The following is an 11,106-nucleotide window of genomic DNA, read 5'->3' as shown; positions in this document are numbered from 1 at the left end:
TTTCTTTCTTTCTTTCTTTCTTTCTTTCTTTCTTTCTTTCTTTCTTTCTTTCTTTCTTTCTTCTTTCTTTCTTTCTTTCTTTCTTCCTTTCCTTGACTATTTGAATCCCTTTGACTACTTGCTTTGATGACTCCCTTGAGTCATCACCAATAGGAGGAAATTAAGGCATTTGAAGGTTAAATGACTTTCTTAAGATGAAATGGATAATTAAGTAACAACAAGGAGAAAGAACCTGGTCACTGACCATAAATTCAGGGTTCTATCCACTGTAACATACTGTCCTTAAAGGGGCTTATGATGAAAAACTTGAGATCTAAATACAGAGAAATTTGCTCAATATGATTCAAGGAAAAAGATGAATAAACTCAGTTACTTTGACTCCCAAGCAGCCGGTGTGTTTTTCACTATGACAAGTATTTTTCCCCCAAGAACTAAAAATAATTAACTGGAAGAAATCCAACACTTTTTAACAGAATCTAAGGGCTGCCAAGATAGGGAGACCTCTCAAGGAATTCAACTCAAGAGCTATAAAGTCAAGAATGGGGATTGCCCTCTCTGCCTTCTCTCTTTTCTCGAATGGGTGTTTTTGTCTTAGTGTACATAAAATCCAACATATTAATGTTCAGATCATCTAGGATATTGGAGAAAGAGTACAAATGGGGAAGGGGATGATATAGCTAGATTACTTGAAGCTCAAAATGGGAGAGAGGGTTTTACACAGGTGAAAAAGGAATGCTCTCGATGTTCCCCTCCACAAAAGAGACAATGAGGAGAATGAGATATTTATTTTGTTTCAGATGACTACCTGGTTGTACAATTGTATTCACCTCCATGTGTTACATAGCCAAAAAAAAAAAAAAAAAAAAAAGTTGCATCTACACACAAAGGCTGCTGGGGCAGTGTAGTGCTTAAAATGTGAAGCATTCTTATTAAGTTTAAGGAGGTAGAAGAAATATTTCTTCTTTTTAAGATTTTTTATTTGTTCATTTGAGAGAGAGCTCGAGTGAGACCATGAGCAGGAGGGAGGGTCATGGGGGAGTGAGAAGTAGACTCCCTGCTGAGCAGGGTGTCTGATGCGGGGCTCAGTCCCAGGACTAAAGGCAGAAGTTTAACCAACTGAGCCACCCAGCACCCCAGAAGGAATGTTTCTTGAGAAGGTTGAGGATGAATGGGAGTTTCTGTATAGATAGACTGAAACAGGAGATTGAGGAATTGGAGATGAAAGGTTTGGGAGAAATGTAGGCAGTGGGTGGAAAAGTCAGGAAGAAGCAACACAAAGAAGTATGGGAAAGATTATTACTGACTGGGGAGGGGGAGGGCAGCGTTTTGTTCAGTGGCCACAGAAGACAGGGGTATGAGGCATGGTTGAATTGATTGTCTTTGCTATTATGGCCCTTTGTAGGCTGAAGCTCAGCAATTACCAGTTGATGAAGTAAGCAGACTGTTCACTGTTGAAATAGTACTTCATTCAGATGATGTTCTACTTGTTATAGAACTTCCCATTTTCGGGGCGCCTGGGTGGCTCAGTCGTTAAGCGTCTGCCTTCAGCTCAGGTCATGATCCCAGCGTCCTGGGATCGAGACCGGCATCAGGCTCCCTGCTCAGCGAAGAGCCTGCTTCTCCCTCTCCCACTCCCCCTGCTTGTGTTGCCTCTCTCGCTGTCCTTCTCTCTGTCAAATGAATAAATAAAATCTTTATAAAAAAAAGAAAATTAAAATGTATGTATTGTTTAAGTTACAATGTTTTTTTTTTTTTTTTTAAGATTTTATTTATTTATTTGAGAGAGAGAATGAGATAGAGACAGCATGAGAGGGGGGAGGGTCAGAGGGAGAAGCAGACTCCCTGCTGAGCAGGGAGCCCGATGCGGAACTCGATCCCGGGACTCCAGGATCATGACCTGAGCCGAAGGCAGTCGCCCAACCAACTGAGCCACCCAGGCGCCCAGTTACAATGTTTTTGATTGCTTTTATTTATTATGTATCATGCCATGCAAAATATTTCAATTGTTCATGTATTTCTAGTTATCAAATTTTTTATGTCTTTTGAGTTTTGTTTAAATAGAAACACTATGAGATTATTTTTTAAATCTTACATGTTTTCTTATAGTCCTTTTATAGATTTTTGTTTGTTTGAAAAATGTGACCCATCTTGTGGTATATATTGAGGTAGTGACCTAACCGTACTATTAAATTCTATTTGCTATACTTTATTCAGGATTTTTATAATACCACTATTTTTATATGATTGTTTTGTATGCTCTTTTGTATGCAATTTATGTCAGTTATATCAATGCAATGTGTAAATATGAATTTTTTTTTCATATAACCTCAAACAGCTGATTCACTTGAGTTTTGACTTTTAATGGTTTGGTATAATTTCTCTGGAAAGTAAGTTGGCCTGGTACTCATTTGAAGGTAGCTCTTTGACTACAACCTCTATTTTACTATGGTTGTCTACTTAGATTTTCTTTTTTTATTTTTTCTGAGTTCACACTTAAATATTGCTTATTTATATTAATTTCCTCTATCTTTTTCCTTTGAGTGCCATCTCTAATTTTATGTAAATGTATTTTGTCAGTTTATTTTTGATTAGGTAAGCTAAATGTAATGTTTATACTTCATTGGTTCTTTTGGAGAGGAAAAGTTATTAGAGTCATTATTAAATTTATCTATATATAATATTAATCTCTGCTTTCCTCTTTACTGATTCCTTCCTATGATTCTTAAGGTTTATTTTTGATTTCATTCTTCTAACTTCTTTATTGAGCCTTACTTTACTTTTTGTTTTTACTTGTATATTAATATAAATATTTAAAACATTAATTTTCCTTTGAGTGTTGCTTTAATTGACTACAGAGTTCTGATGTGCAAGTTTATGTTATCATTATTTTTAGATATTTTTAAAATATTGGATTGATTTCTTCATTGTCTCAAAAGGTGTTTAGGAGATGGTTGCTTTTTTATTTCCATGTGGCATGCCAGAGATTGATAATGCTGCTGCTTAGACTAATTAATATTACTAGACTGTGTATGGGTATTGATTATTTTGCATTTCTTAGGATAAGATATGCCATTTTAATTTATAGATTCAGATTTTCTGGAATTTTTTGTAACATTTTATTTTTTGTCTTTCTGTTTCTCATCCTCATGAACATCAAATATGTTAGCCATTTTTTCTGACTATATATACACTTTCTCTAATCTGTTAAAACCTTTGTTCATTTGCATTTTATTTAAAAATTCTTTTAACTCCTGCCTACTGTGCCTTAACTGTTTTTTATTGTTTTTTGTTTTGTTGTATATTCAAAAATGAAAACTTCCTTTGAACTGCTTTCACTATGGACTTCATTTCTTTACACGTTTTTTCCCCCTCTTTCTCCACTCTCCTGATTATTACCAGCTCATGGTGAGCTTTAGTTTTAAATCATATCTTTTCTAAGCTTTTGTACATCTGCTTTGGGCTCTTAGTTTATAAAGACAAATAGTTCACTAAGTTTTTTTTTTAATTTAACTCAGAGCAAAATTTTTGTTTCAATTTTTGTCTGCTCTGTAACAGTGTTTTCCTAACTTGTATCTTTCATCTACCATTGTCTCTAGTTCTTTCTCATATTTTCACTTGCAGTGTCTTTTTATAAATATTGTGCTAGTTCCCTATTGATTGTTATTCTAAGGAGGCTGTATTCATTCTTTTCTTCTTATTATTAATTATTATTTATTTATTTATTTTTGAATGAATTTTTTTTTTTTAAGATTTTATTTATTTACTTGACAGAGAGAGACACAGCAAGAGAGGGAACACAAGCAGGAGGGTAGTGGGAAAGGGAGAAGCAGGCTTCCCGCAGAGTAGGGAGCGGGATGCGGGGCTTCATTCTAGGACCCTGGGATCATGACCTGAGCCGAAGGCAGACACTTAACCGACTGAGCTGCCCAGGTGCCCCTGAATTAATCCTTTCTGAACAGGTTGTTTACAGGTGGTTCATGTAGAGAAGGAGCCAAGGACATATTCCAGGATAGTAGGAAGTTTCCTTGTGACACAAGCTTCTTACTTTACCTTTTTCTTAGCTGCTATGCTGGCAGTTTAACCTTCTTTCTTCTTAATGCAGGGTTTTTCTTTCTTACTCCTCATGGAATTCATTCCTGATATCTGTGCTTCCTTTTCACACACACCCATTCCATTATTCCAAAGTGCAATTTGTTTGATTGGCTCTTTATTATGAACCTCTCTTTATAGCGAATTCTGCTCTGCCACTTTGAGATTTGAAACCATAAACCCCTTCTGTCAGCATCTTTACATATCTCATTTGGTTTTCCTCCTATTTAGCCATGCTTCTTCACAAATTATTGTTTGAGGTTATAGTCACCTCTTAGCTTTGTCAAGGAAGAATACATGCTTTTGTTTCTTGTTTTCTTCATTGTTTTGAAGTTATTTCTGAGAAGAGAAGGGGATTGTGTTTTTCTTCTCTTTTGAAAGAGGAACTCCCTTTGATTTGATTTAGAAATGCATGCTGGATTTTGTTTTGATTTTCTCATATTTAACTTTATTATCAGACATTTTTCCTAAGATTTTATGTCATGAAAGTAATGGATGATGGTCAATACAGTGCACTGCATGGCTGGCCTGGCATCAAACTGACCACAATAATCTACTAGGTGGGCAATTTTTATCAAGACGAAATAAATGTGTTTTTTTAGCCCTAGAACTTTTAGATTAAAATACATGGTATTTAGACCCTCTTAAATATTGTCAGATACTCATTGTTAGTATATAACTTAAATAATGTTTAAGACCATTCTACTTCCATAGAAATTGAAACAACATATTATGAAGACTGTAAATTCTGTAATGTATCATATATATCAAAACATAAGTATTTGCAAGTGTCCTTTAACTTTTTAAACCCTAATTTATTTCACAGTGAATATTTAGATGCTTAAAGGAAAAGTAATCTGATTTATTTGTTAGGATGGTGTAGTGAAGAGAATCTGCAAAGGATTCTTTCTAGCCATGATAAGAAAAGGTCAATGTTCATTTGTTCTGAGTTAATTTGCAGGTGGATATAGCTCATCTTTGATGCACAACTTTTATTCTCCTCTAACTATTGTTTCTATGAATCACTTCTGGAGTTGAGGCATGTATTCCATGCATTTTGGGGGCATGTGTGGAAGAAAGGTGTTATATAGACTACGTTATAGCTATGCTTTTCATTAGCTGCTTGATAGGAGGGAAATGACTTAACTCTCTATTTCCTCATCTAGATGGAGATATTTTTTAAGTTCCCTGAAAACTCTAAATTGATAATGTCTCAATGACTCAGAGTAAATCCAATTATTTCCACTAAAAAAGAAATACTCCAATTTGGATTAGAACCATATGGTTGGATATTAGAGTTTTGGCCCATAAAAACTCATAATCCATTCCTCCCCTACCAATGTGTGCTAATTTACATTTCAAAACAGAGTGATATTTTAAAATCCTAAGATATTGCAAAAATAGGACTCAACTAAACCAAACTCTTTCTAAATTGAAAAAAGATGGATAATTTAAAATAAGAAACACTTTGAAGTTTGGATGCAACCAAAGTAATATATTTTTTCTTTCTTAGAGTAATATATTCCTTCACACCAAAATCATTACTATGTATCAAAGTGCTAGACACTATAATTCTGATGTGCTGTAGTATTCCCACACTGGATAACATTTTACCTGGTTATAGGATTGATGGGATTTTTGCCTCCGCATATGTTTTAGTGGAGGCCTTGTCTTTCTATTGGGAAAATAAAAGAATCTTGGATGACAAGTTATTTTTTTATATAAGTAGAAAATCTTCCTAGAAAGTAAAGTTTTGAAGAAAACATTCTAAGAACTATACATTTATAATTAATGCCTTAACATGGTCCCTGATGCTTTTACTCTGCAGCTTACATTTTTTCCAAGTATCAGCCAGAATAAACACTGGCTTTGTTATAGGTCAGGCTGATATAAAGAGCCATATGTGCTCCAATGACACAGCATGAGGAGACAGACAAAGGCCTTCGCTCTGAATTTGTTTTTTCTTTTTTAATTTAGATTGTTCCCTGAATATACCTTTTTCCCTGTTCTAGTTAATTTAAATTAGTTCTGCTTGCCACCCTGTACCTGCCAAATAAAACATCCCAATCAAATGTCCAGCGTGCAAATCAGAAAGGATCGGTCTGATCCTCGCAGACTTTTGTTCCATCCCATCTCTATAACTATAATATCTAAATCAAGTCTTTAAGATCTTTACTAACATGAGATAGGTCAAATGTACGAAAGGAGGAAGATAAGAGAGTCAGTCAATGATTATTACCAAATTGGCTGTCAATGGCACAAAACCTCATCAATCTGCTTTTCTGCCACTATCAGGTTCTCCCACGCCTTTGGCACCTGGTACCATCAGATCAGCTTTTGGCTTACTTGAGCCTGAACACTCCTTTTCTAAGGTCATGAGATCCAACTGTACAATAAATTTAGTGTGCCTTCCAGAATATTTCCACTGTAACATATTTAGTTAATGAACACAAACTCTTGGGAAAGAAAGTGAGGGGAAAGTACATAAAGTGCCTTAATAAATGATTAAATTGTCCTCTGGGCATAGTTTTCATATGAATAATAAGGTTATAATTAATAGGTTATCTAGCACATTAACAAAGGTACAAGCAAACATCATCCAGTAAGATTGGATTTGCAAGATGCTTTAATTTTGAAGAAACTGTTGTGGCCTCTGCAACCTTGCACAACTCTGATCACAAGTTTATGGCTGGGTGAAAAGTACATACGTTCTCAATGTGCTTGAATATCCCTAAAAAGCTGTAATTAGCTTTGGTCTTTTCTAAATATACAGAAAACCTGTATGTCCCACATTTGTGCATGACATAATACTTGCAGTGGATGCCAGTGAAATTCTTGAAACACAGTCTTTGCCTCACTTCACATTGAGTCTATTATTCTCTAAGTGCTTGTGAGCTGATGCTTTTTAGCGTTTCAGCGAATAAAGAGAACGAGATGCTTTTCTCCTTATAAAGTCCATGAGGAATATGGTTGGTAAAATGCTGATGTATGACCAGGATATTTTATGGGTGATCCAGTAAAGGGCAAAAATATTTCTATAGGATGGTGAGTAAAAGTAACAGAATGCATTGCAATTAATTTTATTCTATGGTTTTTAATTTTATTCCATATATGTATGTTTGGTTTTGGTAATGGCTTTGTCTGCGACTATTCTCACATTGAAGTGAGTGATAACCAACCAATTTAGTATAGCTATACTTGGTATTGTTGCAAATATGGCCACAACTTTTAGAAATATTGAGATATTCCTACAGGCAAACAGAGGCTAAGTAAAGAGACCTAAAACTGTGCAAGTGTTCCATTTCGGGGTCTGTTGAGAATGCCAAATCTGAACTACACGTGTTCCTATTTTAACACCATTGACAGGTACAAAATGGTGTCTGATATCTAGGGCACTGGAAAAACTCATCCACTAAACAGTAAATGAATAAAATTCATACTTTTATTCTGAATAAACCTTCATCAAAGATCTACAAGACAAAATTGGTTTCATTTATAGTCAATTCTCTGTCCAATCAAAATACAGGTATAATGTATAAGACTTTTAAACTCAAAATAAAAATTGTGTCCTTCATGAACAAGCACTGGAGCTTTCATTGTTCATGAGTCCAAGAAGATAGTAGCAAAGAAAAACGTTGTAGAAACTTAGGGAGGAATAACTCATTATCATAAACAAAGTAAGCATTTTTTTCCTGAATATATCCAAGTCTTCCTGTGTAATCTAAGATATAGCTTTAGAAATAGTCTATTGGGTACTTGAGAGAGAAATATGCAAAGATAAGTGGTTAATTTGTACAGTGGCTCCACCGTGATTTTCTACCTGAACATTTGTAATAGCCTTCTAAAATCCAAGATAAATAGATGATCTTGAACGTCTCCTTCTTCAAATTTGCCATATATCTGCGTAATATCGATTATTTATTTCCATTTAGAACGCTTGCAAACTCATATCCCACTTCTCTGTCAAAGTGGCACGAACTTTCCTGACTTCATGGCCCTATTGCCACTAGTACTCGCCCACCTAAAATCCACTCATTCTCTAGGCCAGGGTGCAAAGTCTTTCTTCAAGAAGAATTCAGCCCAAATGTCACCACCTACAATGAGAACTTTCCCCAAACAGAATGTTTTTATTTATTATTTTATTTATATTCCAATTATAGCACCTTACCTTACTTTCTCACTTACTTTAATTGTGTACATTCTCTCTCCCTTTCTATGGCTTTAGTCAATAGGACCTGTATATAAATTCCAACATCCCCATATTTTAACTTTGTGGCTTCGGGCAAATGAATTAATCTTTCAGAGCCTTTAATTTCCTCATATTTAAAACCGGAATAACAATACTAACTCAACATATTTTGAAGAGATTGGATGAGATCAAATACGTAAAGTCATTAGTATTATCTGAGATAGAATGCAATTTCACCAGATTATGACCAGCTTCACGTCAGGGTCTGTGTTTTATTTACCCTTCTGTCTCAAATGCCTAGACTAATATCTTGCATACATATGTCTGTGTCATTCATCTTCTTAGAAACCTCAAAATCTCTCAGAGAATATATAAAGAATTCTAACTCATGATCAAGAACAACATCATAACCCAGAAGAGAAGAAACATGATAATGTTGACCCACAAAATAGACGTTCTAAAGGAAAAGACAAAAACTAAACTGCATGTACCCACATCCTCAGATGTTTCACTCTATACTATAGAGTGTAACCAAATCAATCAGTCAGTGGAAATAATACTAAACTAGAGCACAAGAAATCCAGGCATTATGGCTGGCTCTGCCATTTCACGATGGTGATATACTGTAATGCCCAGTTCCTCTCAAAAATTCTGTTGTCTTCATCTTTAAAATGGGTATTATCACATATGCATTGACCTAAAGTATGGTTGATGGGATCTGATGAGATGACAGTTACAAATATATTTGGGAAACTGTAAAAGAAAATGATATTTGAAACCAAACTCACCCATTCTTACACTCAATTTTTCAAAACTTCTTGGCAAGTAATGTAGAATGCGTCTACATTTGCAAATACAGATAATAGTATTTGCCTTGCAACAAAATTGGGAGTATTAATGTTAATATACATAAATTTCATGTTCCATAATAGTTAACTATGTGCTAATATGTATTATAAGGCGTTATTCATTATTTTATTATAAAGAATATACTGGGAATTCCCAAATAAGTATAACAACTTTGATATTTTAAAAATATTTCTATTCATGTATATTTTAGCATGGGTTTATTTCTTAAGATAAGTAAATCTAATTGACCATTTTAACTTTTGAAACTTTACTTTTCTCATTTCTTCTGCCAACAGCAATTGATGTAAATCCCTAATTTCATTATCAGTGACTCAACCAAGACCCTTCAGTCTGCCCATTTAAAAGAGATAGTGTTTAGGTTCTCTTTATTTTAGCACCTAGAATGTACCACCTTGCCCAAATAACTTGGCTCCGGTTAGTAACTAAACCTAATAGGGGGTTCTCTGCATGCAAAGCCTTAGCACCATAATGGAAGTGAGCATTTCATATTTTAATTTGGTCAGGTAGGGCATACCCTGCCAAGAGTACTTTATAACTACTTAATATTTCCCAGTCATTTGAATGTAAATAAGCTTGTCAAGAGAATTTGGATAACTATTTTTTATTTTTATTTTTTTAAGCAGCCATATTTGGCAGGCACGTTTTCCCAGGATCACCCAGCTTTAATTTTAAATTTCAAAAGCCTCACATTTAATCCCTTGAGCTGGCCTGGTACCTTGCACCATCTGTTCCCATGGTTTTGTTATAACAGCGAGCACCTGCAGAGTTTTGCAACATTTCAAGCTGATTGTGGATAAAAATCAAAATAATTATAATTTTCATAAAGTAGACTTCCATTCAGACACAACAATCCCATCTAACATGGATTTTGGAAAACCAATCTTGCTCATAATGTGTTTCGTATGGATAAGGGTAATTTATTTCTATTTTGTTTTTGTAGAAGATCAATCCTTCAAAGCACATGTACAATCAGTGTGGAATTCTCACATTCCAGCCACATCCAGAAAGCTCTTGTGTAATCCTAGTCTGTTCTTAGATCACGGCTTATTGCTGTATTTTGATCAGACAAGATCATCAGCCAACAGCGATGATAAAATTGGTCCTCTTTTTAATTGTTCATACTTTTTGTTATTTTGTCTGTTTATATTAATAATAAAAATAACAAGACAACATTTTGGCTTCAGATGTTTTCCATTGCAAATAGAATGCAAAACACTAATGTATTATCCATTAAAAACAAAAAGGGGAAAGACGCAGTGAGTGTTCCTTCTCTTTACATCTTTGGGAAAGAGAAGTAATTCATGTAAGTACAGGATTCTGCATCAGAAAGTCTGAACTTTTGGCAGAATCAGTGTTTTCTGGTAGCTAAATATCTCATCAGTGCGCTGACCATCTATAAGATACTACTTATTACTTAGGCAGGGTGAAGAATTTATAAGATAGATACCCAAGTATTAACCTTTGCTCTTTATCTTGGTATTTAAAAAGACATCTTGAAGAGTTGTCAATAACGCCCAGCCTTTTATTTTCTATTTTAGAAGTATTATTCTCTTATTCACATTGAATTTTTAAGATTCTTTAAAACCTTAATTTGAGTTTTGATTGAGTCCACTGACCATTTATAAGGAGCTAAATATAAGTTTGTCCTATTTATCTAGATGTTGAAAAGAGAGTAACAGTTCTATAGCATAAGTATTATTTCGTTAAGACATGACCAAATACATGGTAGAGTGTTGTAAGAATATTAAGAGTTGTATCTCTGCAATACTGGAATCCTATCGGTACCCCTTCAGACACCCCTCCAAGAATACAAACAAATAAGAGAGTATACCTCTTGGCCACCTCAAATGCCAAATCACTTTTGGCATTGTGGGGGAACAGTATAGCCTCCAAATGTAAATTACCATTCCTGGAGGAGCAATAGGAATGAATGTGGTGCTCAGTTGGGAAGGTTGGGC

The sequence above is a fragment of the Phoca vitulina genome, unplaced genomic scaffold, assembly GCF_004348235.1.
Source record: "Phoca vitulina isolate PV1807 unplaced genomic scaffold, GSC_HSeal_1.0 scaffold1, whole genome shotgun sequence".
In the NCBI taxonomy this organism is placed as follows: Eukaryota; Metazoa; Chordata; class Mammalia; order Carnivora; family Phocidae; genus Phoca; species Phoca vitulina.
The sequence above is the reverse complement of the archived record's forward strand: the minus strand, read 5'-3'. Positions refer to the sequence as shown.